The 16359-nt window shown below is 38.2% G+C and overlaps 1 long non-coding RNA gene across 1 annotated transcript; it reads left to right on the top strand.

Annotated features, from left to right (window-relative positions):
• The first annotated feature begins 2263 nt into the window (after positions 1-2263).
• On the top strand, positions 2264-3477 carry LOC127084223 (uncharacterized). The gene is made up of 2 exons (XR_007788658.1): positions 2264-2807; positions 3240-3477. It is a non-coding gene; the product is annotated as an uncharacterized LOC127084223 (long non-coding RNA).
• Positions 3478-16359: the final 12882 nt, after the last annotated feature.

Raw genomic sequence — 16359 nt, 5'->3', positions numbered from 1 at the left:
AAGATGGAGCTTAAAGAGATAATGTATTTGGCTCAAAGAATAGGTATATCACATGAATGGAATGAAGGTAGAATATGAATGTATCATGGAGATGAGTGGAATGAATGACTAAAGCCACATAATTGAATTTTTTGTAATAAGTGACTGAAAAAGTATAGGTTGAAACCCAAAGGTAATGGTGTATTGAAATCCATAGGAGAAATTGAATTTGTACCATAAAGGGAAGGTGGAAAAAACCACAAGTGAGGGGCCTATGCCATGGTATCACTGTATGGTTGGGCCGAAAAAGAAGAATTAAATGTATGGGTACAAGCCAGACAACTCTAGGTACAAATGCGGATTGCCACTGGGGTGAACGGTTTAATGATTGATTGTAGATAATGGATAGTGAAAGATATGAGTGGTTCCCTAAGGTGGAAGAAGGAATAATAAATAAGTATGCTCGTGGAGGATTAGAACCCTCGTGCCTACGTGTTCTCATCGTGCAATGAGAAAATCAGAGCAATCGTAGTTCAACCTACTACGGCTGAAACAAATGGGAACGAGATTGACTTACCAGGGTATGTTACCCTTCAAGGCTGAAAAAGGAGTGTTAAGGTTCACAACCTTCTAGACAAGGTATCACTACCAGAGTTTAAAACTGATGATGTCAAGGAACTGAACTGCCAAGGTTTATCACCTTATAGGGTGGAGAGAATCAAATGCCAGAGTCCATGACTCTCAGAGTAAAGCACAAAATTGAATAGCCAAGGTTTAACACCTCACAGGGGAAAGGGAAACATATGATAAAGTTTATGACTCTCAAGGCAAAGAACTGAATCAAATAGCCAAGGTTTAACACCTCTCAAGGCAAAGAGAAACATATGCCAAAGTCCATGACTCTTGGGGCAAAGAACAAGTGCCAAGGTTTATTACCTCACAAGGTGAAGAATTGAATGAAAAAGGGTGTACAACCACAAGTTGCTAATAGCAAAAGATGCTCTACTATTGGAGTGTTAAAAGGTTGATACTTGCTTGAAGAAGGCTTGTCAATTGCATGATTCAAATTGCACTAAAGTCTACGAACAAGAGGGAATGCTTTGAATAGCTAGGGCATATGCCCCATATGCAAAGTCACTCTAGACAATGGTAGGAGAAACTCCGTCTCATCATTCCTTATTACTTAAGGCACATAATGTGTAACTCTTATCATGATTAACAAGTGCTGTTAGAGGCGTCTGATTATTGATCTTGATGATGTCATGTTGTTTGTTGTTTTGCGAAGACTTGAGAATTGTTTGATATGAATTATGATAAAGTCTATGAATGAGGGTGAATGCTTTGAATAGCTAGGGCCTACGCCCCGTACACAAAGTCATTCTAGACAAGGGTAGGATAAACTCAATCTCATCATTCCTCATTACCTAAGGCTTATGGCTTACAATTCGAATCACACTTGTCAAGTGTTGATATCTTTGTTGTGCTTGATAACTAGTCCACTTTGCTAGCTATGCTTAACTGATGTTGACTTGAAGTCTTGATCTTGCATTTGAACCTTGAGGTCTTGAGCTCCATAGATTAAGTGTATCCACAATAGCTTGAGTGTAATGAACTTGCAATATCAAGTGATCAAGGGTCTTTTGATAACTTGAAATAGGCTTGAGGCTTACAACACAATTACAAAGGATTTGGTTGACCAAAGTGACCTTTGGTCAACACGAATCAGTGGGACATAAATCATAGTTGGATTATGTACAATGATATCCTATTGAATTAATCAACTAAGTAAATCAGAATATTCTAATTAAGGCCTTAAACTAAGGGAGCATGTATTAAAATCAAGATTTTTAAGTCCTAAGGGCAAAATGGTCATTATGAAAAGTATAATCAAGATTATAATTAATTAAAACCAATTAATTAATACATGTGATGAAAAATTAGGCTAAGTTTAATTAACTTAAACCTAGAATTTCTAATGATTGTAATTAAACAATTTATCACAAGAAAACATATTAATCACATTAATCAATATTATCTATTAATTAAAATTAATTAATTTCATAATTAAATAATTAAAACAAATTAATTCATTAACCACCATCAAATAACTAATCTACTAAGTGAAATTAAATATGTCAATCCTAAAGATTTAACAAATCAAGTGAAAATTAATTAAGATAGAACATGATTGAAAGCATAGGGGTCCAGGCCCATGAACTGGGTTTGATTAAGGGATTATGGATGGGCCTCAAGGAAGAGGCCCGTCAAACCCGTCCAACTGAGATCCATGTAATCTAGGGGGTGTAGCGATGAAACCAGGCAGGCGAAGGAGTAAAGGCCAATGGGCCTGGATTTCTCAAGCCCAAACAATACCAAAAGGAAAAACCTGAAGCAACAACACATTCAGTCCTCACACAAACACGTGATCGAAATATCACTCTCCTTTCTCAAATTAAACAGGTCTCACCGAAGATAGAGGCTCCGCCGCGCCGGAGACGGCGGAGCAGTCCCAATCATGGAATTTTGACTACCCAAAACACTCTTGTCCATCTCCTTATTCTAAATCCCTCCCTTATTTCCATGAATTTCTGACCTCGACCTCGAATCATAAAAAAATGCTCAAGAACCCTAAAACATAAAAAGAAATTAAATAGCCATCGACGCCCGATTTAGTCTTACGCCTTAGAGCAAATGCTTCTCTGCAAGAATACTACGATATGGTATCAATTTTATGACGAAAAGAAACAATGAACTTACCCCAAAATCGGAGTTTTGCTCCGGCGATATAAATGGATTGAAGAAGATGGATCAGGAAGGCTTCAAATCAGGTAATAAGCTCCTCTTTTCATTGTTATGCTTAATTTCCGATTACTTCACTCTCCTTCTTCCTTTCTTCTTCATTCCTCTGTTAAACTTGCGCGTGAGGGCGAAATACAAACGAGAGTAGTTGAGGTTTGCATTCTGAAATGATGGTGATGACTGATGGAGGCTCAAAGCTCCACTGTGCAGAGCTCCAAATGTTGAAGCTCTCACAATAATGGAAGGAGCGTATGGTGAGGATGAAGAATGATGGAGAGATTCAGAATGAACTTTTCTGTTAGAAACTGAATTTAGGAACAAAAATGAAGAACCCCTGAATATGTAGTGATGAGGCCTTATATAGGGATCCAGGGTTAACAGAATGAAAACCCCCTGAACTATCATGCTTGGGAATTGTTTGTCTTGACTCAAATTGTGACTTGATTTTGGTATGTTTGCAGCCCTATAATGAGCTTAGGATGGTACGACCGAAGGGAGCGGATGGAGGTCTTTGGAGATACCAGGATGGGCTACCAAAATGAAAGTTTTATTCCTTTTTTCTTGTGGTTCAAACCAAGTTATGGAATAGAATTAGGGAATTTCTTTGTATGGACATGATCATACAGTGATACATTTTGTAACCAATTCAAATTATGGAATACCAATTACATGGGTGCAAGCATAGTAAATGAACGAAAATTATGAGGATTGGTTTTCTTAGTAAAAAGAAAGTGTTGACTTTGGTCAAAATTATATATATATATATATATTTTGTAATTTATCGGTGATGTAATCAATGAACAAAAGGGTTCCTTTATTGAGATTCAAACAAAGTTTCTCACCAAAAAAACACATTTGAAATGCTTATGAACATGTAACATGAAATGGATGAAACCATATTACTAAACCAAATGATCATGAATATGGACCAAAGTTTAACGACTTTAAATAGTGAACTAAAGAATCCATAATAAGAATTAATGCATTATGAGTGAACCAACGAAATGCACCACCAACAATGAACTTACGTGAGCAAAGTCTAATAATAAAAAGCCTATTAAATGGTTGATGACACATGACATGATGTAAGCCAAAATGACCAAACGCACCCCAATGAAATAAGGCTTTAATCACCAAGTTAATATGCCAAATCATGATCACCAAAGGTTAAATGCACACAACTGGGGTTTAGGTAGCCAATACATGGCCCACAGAGTATCCACAAGGTCCCATACCGACCTCATCAGAATTAGGGTTTGAATTCACAGATGAACATCATGATGTAATCTCTAAGGTCTTAAGCACCAAGATTTAGGGTTTTGATGTCGTTCTATGTCAAGACATCTCCTTGAACCCAAATATCATGGATCAAAGAATTAGGGTTTCACTCCCATGATGAGCATATAAAGAGCCATGTCCTATCAGCAAACCTTAGATTTGCAGGCCACAAGCTTTGAATCTATGATCAGTCAATATAAATGAATGATGCATATGAATGGGGTATAATGAATACATATGAACCTTAGGTCAAAGATTGGACGAAAGATAAAAAGGGGAGGACAAATTTTGGGGTACGACACCTACCGGTGATGGTTTTGGAATCTGGGTTATGGGTGATAAGAAATCTTGTTGTTGTTTTCCAGCTTTGTTATTCTTGGTTTTTTGAAGATGCCATTGTTGAAGATTTGAACTTTGGAAGAGGAAAAGCTTGTGTAAGTTGTTTCTGAGAAAGAATCAGATGAAAATGAGAGGTTGTGAGCTAAAGAAAGGAAAGTTTACAAAGGAGGAAGATGAAGAATATGTATAGAGGGAGAAAAATCCGTGCATATTTCCTTTGTGATGACAAATGGAACAAATAGTGGGACGCATGTATGTTTCTCATTGGTTAAGTAAGTGGTTGCCCTTTTAGTTGCTATACTGCTCCCACAAATATAGGGAAAATAATGGTGTTTTCAGTTCGCATGTTTCCGATAGGACGTTTTGGAAAAGTGGTCATGATGACTATGACATCACATCAGTAAGTATTGTCGCGTCAAAGCTTTCAAAAAATATCCCTTTCTCCATTTGGTCAAAAAAGACATTTTTGGGGAGCAATTTGTTAGCTGTAACTTCGACGCTCAAAAAGATATAAGAAGTCAAGTATAAAACTTAAGAAAATATTTGGAAGAAATCCAAGCTGACTTTAACGGGAGTTAGACAAAGCTTTTTCGACTGGAATTTGGCAAGGAAATTGCTATATTGTCGAAATAACATTATAGGATTTGGAAGTTTTTGAAATGGTTCGAAGATGAGTTCGACGAAGATAATTCAAAATGAGGTTAATAACCATATTTTGGCCTTATCTATTCCTTCAAAGGACGTATGGAGGCATATGAAATACAAAACACATGCAAGCAAGAACGTGTCATTTTTTTGGAGAAAATACTGTTCGTTACCGTTACTGTCGAAGTATTATAAATATGAGTCTTAACATTAGGATTCAAAGGGTGTTCAATATTGTATCAAACTCAAAACCACTTGAAGTATCTAAGTGTTATTGAGAAAAGAGTTTTCTGAGAATATGTACATATGAAACACCATATTTTCATTCAATGACAATCTATTTACATTAAAGTCATTTTTATGTCATTTAACTTCCTGTCGAAGTTATGTTCTTTCTTCATACTTTCTATAAATTTTCTTTGCATTACTTTTAATTGCAACATTATCGCCAAAGAACTTAATAATAAAACAAACCTTGAATAAAAACTATACACACATGTTCTAGGATCAATCTAATTGATCCTGCAAGTAACAAAATAATCAATTTTGGAAGACTAGCGCTCGTTTACCAAAATCCATGGTAAACAAAATCCCACTACAAACCTTTGAATCTTATGGATGTTGGTGTGCTTGTAGTTTACATATGAGATTGGAATGAATGGCATGCAAATGAATCTTAATCCAAAAGTCAGAAAAAAATAAAAATTGGAGGTACAATTTTGGGGTATGACAATGTGAAATGTGCATTCTTGAATGACGCTCTAGACAAAGAGGTGTATGTAACATAACCACTTTGGTTTGTGAAACAGGACCAAAAAAGGAAAGTATACAGGCTGCATAAATCCATGTATGGATTGAAACAAGCTTCAAGAGCTTGGAACAAGAAAATAGACGGATTTCTAAGAGAGAAAGAGTTTGAGAAGTGTTCGATAGAGCATGGTGTGTATGTCAGGAAAAGCATGAGTGGTTTGTTTATACTATGTCTCTTTGTCGACAACCTATTGATAACAGGATGTTGCAAAAAGGAGATGAAAGACTTTAAACATGGCTTAAGTATGGAGTTTGAAATGTCAGACTTGGGAAATCTATCATACTTCCTTGGTATCAAATTCTACAAGAGTATTAAAGTGTTGATGATTCACCAAAGAAGATATCTAGGATAAATACTCAAGAGATTTGAGATGCAAGATTGCATACCAAATTTGACTCTAGCTGAACCCAGATTGAAACTGATAAAAGATTCAACTGAAGATGATGTCGATCGAACGAACTTTCCACCATAGTCTCCTTTGGCCATAATGTCACCATCTTCTTAATTAGTGGTAGTTTCATATGTATTGATCTTCGAGGCCATATAAGTTTTATTGGACCCCACGGTAGGCACCACTATATTGTCCAAAAAAGTACAGGGTATGTCTGTGTTCTTCCTGCAAGGGTAGGGAGACTTAGATGCCCTAGTAGGTATATTACACAGACGGGGTGAGGGTTATCTCACACTTGTGAGTATCCCCATACGGTGGTTTTTGTGGCTGTTTAGGGGACTGACTCACATGAGGTGACGGGACCTGCTGGTGATCGGCGTTGATAGGTTGCAAGTGGGCGGTTAGGTTATCGGTTTTAGGACTGCTGGGAGAAAAGTTCCCTTCTAGCATTATTGGGTGGTATTGAGTGAGTATCACCTCTTCCTTTCCCCTTTGGGCTAGAGATCTATTTAGTGTTTTACCCTAGCTGCATCACCAAAGAATGTGGTCATGGGAGGACTTGGTCCCCGTGGATTATGGGGAAAGCGGATTTTCCCTTTAATTGGACCATTGTCAGTTAATCATTGTGGGTCTACATAGTCACTCATGTTTACCAGGAGAGTGGACCGTGGGAAACCCCCATGAGGTCTTGTGGCCCCTTTTGGGCGACTCCATGGCCCATTTTTGGAGGCCGGAGGACTCTCTCATCACCTCCTACTGGCCTACCTTACCTTTACGTAATTTATCCTCTATTGGGGCCCAGTAAAAATATAACACTACATAATTTAAAAATATTTGGTGAAAGAAAATATGTGGGTGGTCCATAATGAATCCAAACTTGTATAAATAAGGATCATATATTGTTAAACAAAATATTTTAGAATGTCTCAATATTCGTTTACGACAGTTGTGTCTTTCAATGACGTGAAACCTCCTGTTGATTATCGGCTCCCTGAGGACACCACCAGTCTCACTATTTTAAGATCCTTATTGGATGATCTGTTACCCCACACCGATAACAAAAAGGTGGATAAGATCGAGTTTAATGCACCATAGATTAATAATGAAGGAAATGTGAAATACAACAATATTGAGCTGAAGACTCATGAAGATTTGAAGGTTATGTGGAGAATATATCACCGTACGCAAACAAAGGGGTCGGTCGAGTTTGATGCGACAATTGTTAGATCTGTTAAAGATATCATCAAGATGTTGAAACGTCTTAAATCATATAGTCATGTCTAAGTTTTGTTATTTATTATTATTTTGTTGTGTTATGTAATTGTCTGTGTTAAGTTATGTTAATTGTCATGTGTTAAGTTATGTTAATCCCACAATAATGAAAGTGATAATATATTATCTAATAAATTGTATGGTCCAAATGTAGTCGTTGTTGGTCAACAAACTAGATGGAGGCGGTGACAAGTCATCAGAAGGTCCCCCAGCATCAGAAGGTCTGACATCATCTGCATGCTCAATGGGTGGAATGATGTCAGTGTGTGATAAAGTAAGGTATCACTCTAAGTACATACTGCCTAAGGAAATGTACCTCCACTTCATGATCGGTAATAACATCAGCACAACTGACAACATTAGACATAAACCATCTATCAATGTTCTCAACTGGCACGACATGGATTGGTCGTGGGATGTCATAGACATACCCAAGCTGGTGTAGACACCTCTCAGGTAAGTGCCTAGCCGCTAAGGTCTCCCATCGTAGATAGCCAAAAAAGGGAAGTGTCATCAAACTCCCGATGAACTTTATGGTATGCATAAGGTGTCCATATGACATCGTGTAAGATCAGTGCATTGTAAAGGAGAAGGGCGATCCAAAATGCAGCAGAATTTAAAAATTTCTCCTTTAGTGATTCTTACGAATGAGTATGATCAGTGATAGAATCGTTACCTCTTATGGTGATTGAAACCTTTGATGCAAATCTACGGAGCGATCACGAACGTTGAACAATGACAACGCATCTACTTAGTCCACACGAACGGATTCCTTCAATCTCAGTGCTAGCTGCTATGAATGAAGGCTTTGAGTGAGAGAGAGAGAGAGAGAGAGAGAGAGAGAGAGAGAGAGAAACGAAATTGCAACTACTCAAATGCTTCTGCACAAGGGTTCTATTTATAGAACCACTTGTGTAGGCTGCAAGCTAAAAAACCCACTTAAGTGTATGTGGCTCATATCTTATATTATGCCAAAATCACTTAAGTGCGTGGTACCTTATCATATTTCGTATTCTACTTAAGTACACCGTACCTTATAATGTTCTACAATTCACTTAAGTGCACCGTACCTTACGGTGTTCCTTAGTTACTCTATCTCTCATCAATTCGTCCTTTTGTGTGTGACCCTGTAGGTTTTCGCGGCATTGGAAATTATATTAAATCACGTATTTAACATAATAAACAGTGAGCGGTATCTAGCAATACATCACAGCTACCCAAGACACGAAAATGTCATATGATCTGACAAATCCTTTTGTGATAATACTTATGTGTGCAATTATCCTTTTGCCCTTATGTCTATATTGATCACAAGGCATAGACCGTGTCATCCTTGTCCAGTTCAATATTGGACCCATAGACATTTATCCTGTTACGCAGGATGGGCAAATTCCATCTAGGTCACTCATGTCCCTCAGCATGCTTCGTGGAGTACCCATCAACTGTCTTTATGGTCATCCAGTTACGGACAATGTTTGATCAGCAATAAGGCACTCGACTCTACATCTAGGGTCCATAGTGGTTTCAGGTCGAAGGATGGTATACACCATTATCACCATGAGAATAACTTATGACACTTTGCATAACATTCTATATAGTATTCTCATAGTGGGTCAATCCAGTATAAATATTACTCTTAATATTCATACCTATGTTTAAGACTTGATAGCTCCTTATCCATGATCCGTGAGATGTGATCATCAGTCTATATACATAATAGTCTTAATGCTTTAATGTTATCCCACTTCACAATAAAGCTCGACTACTGATACTTTAAGAATAATGTCCTCATGTTTAATGTGATCTCATGATTAAGTCACATTTGATACATTAAACGGACTAGCTATTCTAGGGACTTTATTAAACAAACATAATAAAGAAAAAGCATTTTATTATTAATAAATAATTTGATACAAGTACCAAAAGTATTGGCCTCTAGGGCTTACACCAACAATCTCCCACTAGCACTAGAGTCAATCAGGCATACCCCTAATGCCCATAGATCTAGTATGGCCATCATACTTCTGTTGCGCAAGAGGCTTTGTCAGTGGGTCAGCAATATTGTCAAGTGTAGATAGTCTGCATATTTTCATATTTCCTCTATCTATTATCTCTCAAATGAGGTGATAACGCCTAAGTATGTGTTTGGATCGTTGGTGAGATCTAGGCTCCTTAGCTTGTGCGATAGCACCATTGTTATCACAATAGAGACCAATGGGATCCACAATGCTAGGAACTATGCCAAGTTCACTAATGAACTTTTTGATCCAAACAACTTCCTTTGCTGCACTTGAGGCAGCAATATACTCGGCATCGGTTGTAGAATTAGCAATTGTATCTTGCTTTGAACTTTTCCAGCTCACAGTGCCACTGTTTAAGCAAAACACATAATCAGATTGTGATCTAAAGTCATCCTTATCTGTCTGGAGGCTAGCATCAGTGTATCCAATTACAGCAAGCTCTTTCTGACCTCCATATATCAAGAATGAGTCCTTAGTCCTTCTCAAATACTTAAGGATATTCTTGATAGCTACCCAATGATCATCACCGGGATCAGATTGGTACCTACTCGTTGCACTTAGAGCATACGAGACATCTGGTCGAGTACATAACATGGCATACATGATAGATCCTATTGCAGATGCATATGGAATCTTATTCATGCGATCCCTTTCTTCCTTAGTTGAAGGGGATTGTGTTTTTGATAGACACTGGCCATGTTGCATAGGTATGAATCCTTTCTTGGAATCATGCATATTAAAGCGTCTCAACACTTTGTCTATGTATGTACTCTGACTTAGGCCAAGCAGTTTTTGTGATCTATCTCTATAGATCCTGATTCCTAATATATAGGTTGCTTCACCCAGGTCCTTCATAGAAAAACATTTCCCCAACCAAGACTTTACTTGTTGTAGGGTAGGGACATCATTTCCAATGAGTAATATGTCATCTACATATAATACCAGGAAAACGATCATGCTCCCACTAACCTTCTTGTAGACACAAGGCTCATCTTCGTTCTTGATGAATCCATATTGTTTTACTGTTTCATCAAAACAAAGATTCCAGCTTCTGGAAGCTTGCTTCAATCCATATATTGATCTTTGTAACTTACATATCTTTTGGGCTTCTTCTGGTATGTCAAATCCTTCAGGTTGTGTCATGTACACATCCTCAAGAAGATTCCCATTAGGGAAAGCAGTTTTGACATCCATCTGCCATATTTCATAATCATGATATGTATCGATAACAAGTAAAATCCGAACAGATTTAAGCATTGCAACTGGTGAAAAGGTTTCATCATAGTCAACCCCATGAATTTGTTTATATCCTTTTGCAACCAGTCTTGCCTTATAGGTATGTACCTTACCATCCATGTCAGTCTTCTTTTTGAAGACCCACTTGTATCCTATAGGGTTAACTCCTACAGGAGGGTCTACCAAGGTCCAAACTTGGTTTGTGTACATGGAATCCATTTCAGATTTCATGGCTTCTAGCCACTTCTCAGACTCAGGACCAGTTATGGCCTCTTGGTAGGTCACAGGCTCATCTTGATCCATGAGTAATACATCACCTTGATCAGTTATGACATATCCATATCTCCTAGATAGGTGACGTATCCTGCTTGACCTACGCTGGTCTTGTTCTACTTGAGCAGGTTGCTCTTCCACAACTACTTGTGTTTCCTGCTCTAATTCCTCCATAGGTGTATCAATGCTTTGTGATTCTTGAATTTCTTCAAGCTCTACTTTCCTCCCACTGATTCCTTTGGAAATAAAATCCTTTTCTAGGAAAACTCCAATTCGAGCGACAAACACTTTGCCCTCAGAAGGATTGTAGAAGTAATACCCTCTTGTTTCTTTAGGATACCCCACAAGGAAGCATTTGTCAGATTTGGGCTCAAGCTTAGTTGAAATTTGTCGTTTCACATAAACTTCACAACCCCAAATCTTCATGTAAGACATGTGGTTTTTTACCACTCCATATCTCATATGGTGTCTTCTCAACCTTTTTGGATGGAACACGGTTAAGTGTGTAAGTGTCGCATCCGCGAAAAACAACCGGCGGGCTAAAACAAAAACACAACACAGAGCCACCACTGCGCGTTATTTATCCCAAGATAGGGAAAGGAAACGCTCAGAGAAACCTGGAAAGGAAATGGTCTCGCGACCAAAGAGAATGGGTAAGGGAGTCGGTTACGCAAGGGGAAGGTATTAGCACCCCTCACGTCCGTCGTACTCGACGGGATCCACGCTCTAAGAAAAGAAAAGGTTGCTAAAACACCACACACACACACACCGAAGACAACACAGGTGGGGTTAAGGGGAAGAGAGCTCGATAGGACGTCGCATCCTATGCCTACGTATCTCGTCTGGAACGAGAATCAGAGCTGCCGTAGTTCGGCTCACGCACGCCAAACAAGACACACACACCCACAGGCAAACCTGGAACCCGACAACCACTCGATGGAATTACGTCAGCTTCCGAACCAAAACACGCACAATCAGGATACGTACAGCCAATCGCTGGGCTTACGTCCATATCCTGACACACAAACAGATAACAAGTAAACACACACAAAAAGGAAAAAAGTGCCCGGAGAGGTCTCGCACGACCTCCTGCCTACATACCTCGTCTGGAACAAGGATCAGGGCGATGTAGTTCCCCCTCAAGGGAAAGAAATCCTAGCCAGAAACCAAAGGAAGACACACTACCAGGGAGCTGGACTCGAGCCTAGTGTTGTCATGCATCATTACCCTATGTTCAGGTTTCTACCTACTTGCACAACTGCAAGCTAATCCTATCCAGGAATAAAGCAAGCATACAAGCATACAGATCAAAACAAGCATTTCAAGCAAATATTCACATAGCACACACTATAACCAGTCAAGTGAGGCTCAAACAATGGGTTTGACTGCCAAAGCAAGTCATCTGTACATGGGTAGTATTCGCTCTTAACCTTGCCATTGCGAGGCTAAGGTGAAGCAGATGAAAGGTGAGTGAAGATTAGACTTCACAGCTCTTATCCCTGACCAGGGAGAGCTTCAGACAAAGGAGCGTGGGTCCAGAATGGAGGGACCCTTCTACGCTCAAAGACTCTGACTCGATTGTGCAACAGCACAAGATCTTGGGTTTGTGTCCCAATGCATCAACACACAGCCGTGTGAGCAGAGGGACGACTCACAAAATAGTGGGGGATAGATTGCATATCCCTTTGATCCACCAATTGCCTCGTAGAGGTCTTTACCTGCTTGGCACAAATGTAAACAACCACAAACATCGCCTCTTAAGGAGGACTTCAGACAGTTGCCTGGCCAAGTAACAGGCCAGGTCTTCCAGACTACATGAAGAATAGAAGTCCTACCTCAAGTGGTTTAAAAACCAAGCAGCAGCAAGCAAGTTCTTAAAGAACTGTAAGCGACTAAATGTACCTGAAATCAATCAAGTATCATCAGTACTCAGACAGACAAACAGTAAACAGCAAATGTTAATCTATACAGACAACACAAGTTAATGCACATAAGTGCAAACTATAAGCTCAAGCCCAAGCTTCACAACCTACAAAACAAAGACATGTTAGTGGACAACATCAAACAAATTCAATTTTCACTTTTCAATTTCCTTTTTAAGCCTTTTGCACTTTTAACCTGAAAATCCACACCAAATGTGAGAAACTAGACCACTAGGCCAAGCCTAGGGTCCAAAAGTGACAAAAAAATCTAAAAAGCAAGTAATATTCAACCAAAATCAAATTCAAACAATTCAAAAGCAAATGCAATTGGTCCCATGCTCATATCCTTCACCATATTCATTTCATGCACATTTTGGTACAAACTAGGTCAAATACAACACCAAAAGTCCAAACAGAATGACTTCAATAAAAAGCATACCAAAACAACTCCAAAAATCCTCAAATAATTCACACCTAAACAGGACACATTCAAGGTATAGCATGTCAATTTTCAGCTCAATTGGACAAAAGGAACTAGGTCAATGAAAATCAAGAAATCCAGACACAATTATTCAAGCCAATTCATAGCATCAACACAAGCATTCACTTCAAAAATTCATAAAACAGTGACAACATATTAGAAATGAATGGGACCAAAACTATGATGTCCTATAATGTGTCTACAATCAGCATACCAAATTTCATCTTCATCCAAAACCATATGAGAATTTCACAAAAGATATACCAACATGTGTCACACAATGTTGCACAATGAACACACAGTGAAGAAAATTATCAATCAAATGGAAAATGCCATAGAAAAATCCAGAAAATTCACATGTTATCTCAACATATCAATGATCATCCATGTAAAATTTCAACTCAATCAAACAATCATAGGTCATGCAAATAAATTCATGAAGTTGACCTAGCTAGGTGTGACACAAATTGTCACACCTAGATTCAAAAAATCATATCTCAATCACCAGGTATCCAAAAATCATAAACTTTACATGGAAATCACCATCAACATGTCCAGAATGAGCACAAAATGTTTCATCCATTTCTTTAAATGTATGAGCATTTCATGTTAAAAATGGCAAAACATGCAAAAATTGTACACAAGTCAAAGATCAATAGGCCAGGTCAACATTTCTCCATGCACAACTTATGTTACCATGCCTATAAAAAACTAGAGAGAATTTGGGATCTATCAAAAAAAGTCTCACTATTTTTGGATTAATAATTAATTTTTTATGATTTTTTAAAGTTTAAATGAATTGTTGAATAATTATTTAAGTGTTATTTGAATTAAAATGGATTCAGTGGCACATTCGTAATTATCACCAGCCATGCCAAAACGCAGGCGTTTCACTAATGTGGTGTCAGCGTGTGGTTGGCCAAAAGCGGAGGGAAACAAAGATTCAAAAAATCAAGCGCATGGCACGGATCAAACAAGAGATGTTTTCCAGATTTCATCATCAACCTCATCCATTTCCCAGAAACGCGTCAAGAACACATGAACATCCAAACTCCATGAAAATTCACAAGCCTATAGTCATTGGAAAGGCCTAAGTGCGTGGATCACAAATATGTAACCTAAATTGCCTAATTCTCACTACATAATCCGGATCGAGCATTTAAAGAAACAACATCAAAACTAAAAATCACGATTACTTCTTCAGCAGTTCACCAAATCAAAAACCGAACCTAGCATGTTGATCTACGTTGGATGAACTACAATAAGCATATCACAATTCAAGAAACCATGAGATTCGATTTTAGGTACCTTGAATGGAGCAGTGATGAATCTTGAAGCCTTGGTGCGTGTTGATCCAAAACAGATGCAAGAGAAGCTTCAGGATGTTGACTGGAGATGTTAGGTTCGCTCGAAATTGCTTCTAGTGGAAGAATTTGCAAAATGCCATGGATGCACACACTTTGAACAGTGGAGATTCGTGAGGATTTTGATGATGCTTTTCCAAAACAGTTGAAGAAGGAGATGATTGGAGAAGGCAGCAAAAAGAATCACACCAATTGATGAAGAATTGAAGGAGTTTTGCTCAATTTTGTTCTTGAATGTTCTTGAGCTTTTGGAGAATTTGGAGGGAAAAGTTTGTTGAATTTCTTGTGAAATGTGATTAACCACCATTCAGTTATGATTAAGTGTTATATACTTCCACTTAATCCAGCTCTAATCATCCAATTAGCAACAATGACATGTGATTAGCAAAATGTGATTTTACTAAGCAAGGGCAAATATGTCTTTTCACCATGGGGCCCATGACAGCTGTATGACAGCTCACACACTCTCCAAATATCAGTTATGATGAGTTGGCATTGGTCTCATGGTCATTGGACTTGTAATTCTCATTTTCACCATGTCATGGCACTTTATGCATTTTCAAGTGCAAGTTCAAAAATGAATTGTTCAAATATTGCACCTTGAATGTTTATGACCATTCAAACCATCTCTAATTGTCATTTGTGAGGTGTTGCAAAAATCCCCATTCCAAAATTCCCATTATTTCTCAACTTGGACCATTTTGCCCCTGGATTTTTAACTGTACACCTGAAAATTGACTTTTTGCATTGACCATTTTTGATGAATTCCAATTATGCACCATGAAAGTACATGTCAAATGGAGTTTGCACATAAAAAGATCACTCAATTTGGACACTCCATGTGGAAGTTATGCCCCTCTGATTATGGGTCATTTTTGAAATTGAATGGACCATAACTTGCCAACCATACATGGGAAATTCAAGTTCTTGGACTTTTTGGAAAGGTGAGACCAAGATCTACAACTTTCATGTTGAACAAATTTTCATTTGAAGCTTCCTTGGACATGTAATTTTGTGGTCAAAAACTTTCCATTTTTGGAAACTTCCATTACAAGTCACTTTCTATTTTTGGCAGTTTTTGTCCTGACTTTATTTTCTTCATTCTTGAGCTTTGACATGTCAAATAACACTTGTTTCAACATGAATGAAGTGTATTCAACTCATTTTCACCTCCAAAACCATCAAATCATGCACAGCTGACCACAGTTGACTCTTTCAACTGATAGATGAATTTGGCCAGGCATTGATCAATCTGAGCCCCAATCTTCTGATGAAATGGCTCAAGGATGAAACCCTAGCCTCAATATGCACAATAAAATCATGTGATGATCCCCATATCCATCATAGACCCCATCTCCTAGCCATGCCCTGATTGGCCCAATGCAATTGATTAGGGTTGACCAGTGGTCAAAACCCTAATCTCAAGGAACATGCTTCAAACACTTGATGATGATAAACCATGATGATGATGATGTATCACTTCAATCAAGATGAAGACCAATATCTTTTGAGAATCATGAAACCCTAATTTGGACCTCCACATCCTCA

This window comes from Lathyrus oleraceus, chromosome 5 (assembly GCF_024323335.1).
Source record: "Lathyrus oleraceus cultivar Zhongwan6 chromosome 5, CAAS_Psat_ZW6_1.0, whole genome shotgun sequence".
NCBI classification, from domain to species: domain Eukaryota; kingdom Viridiplantae; phylum Streptophyta; class Magnoliopsida; order Fabales; family Fabaceae; genus Lathyrus; species Lathyrus oleraceus.
The sequence above is the reverse complement of the archived record's forward strand: the minus strand, read 5'-3'. Positions and strand labels throughout refer to the sequence as shown.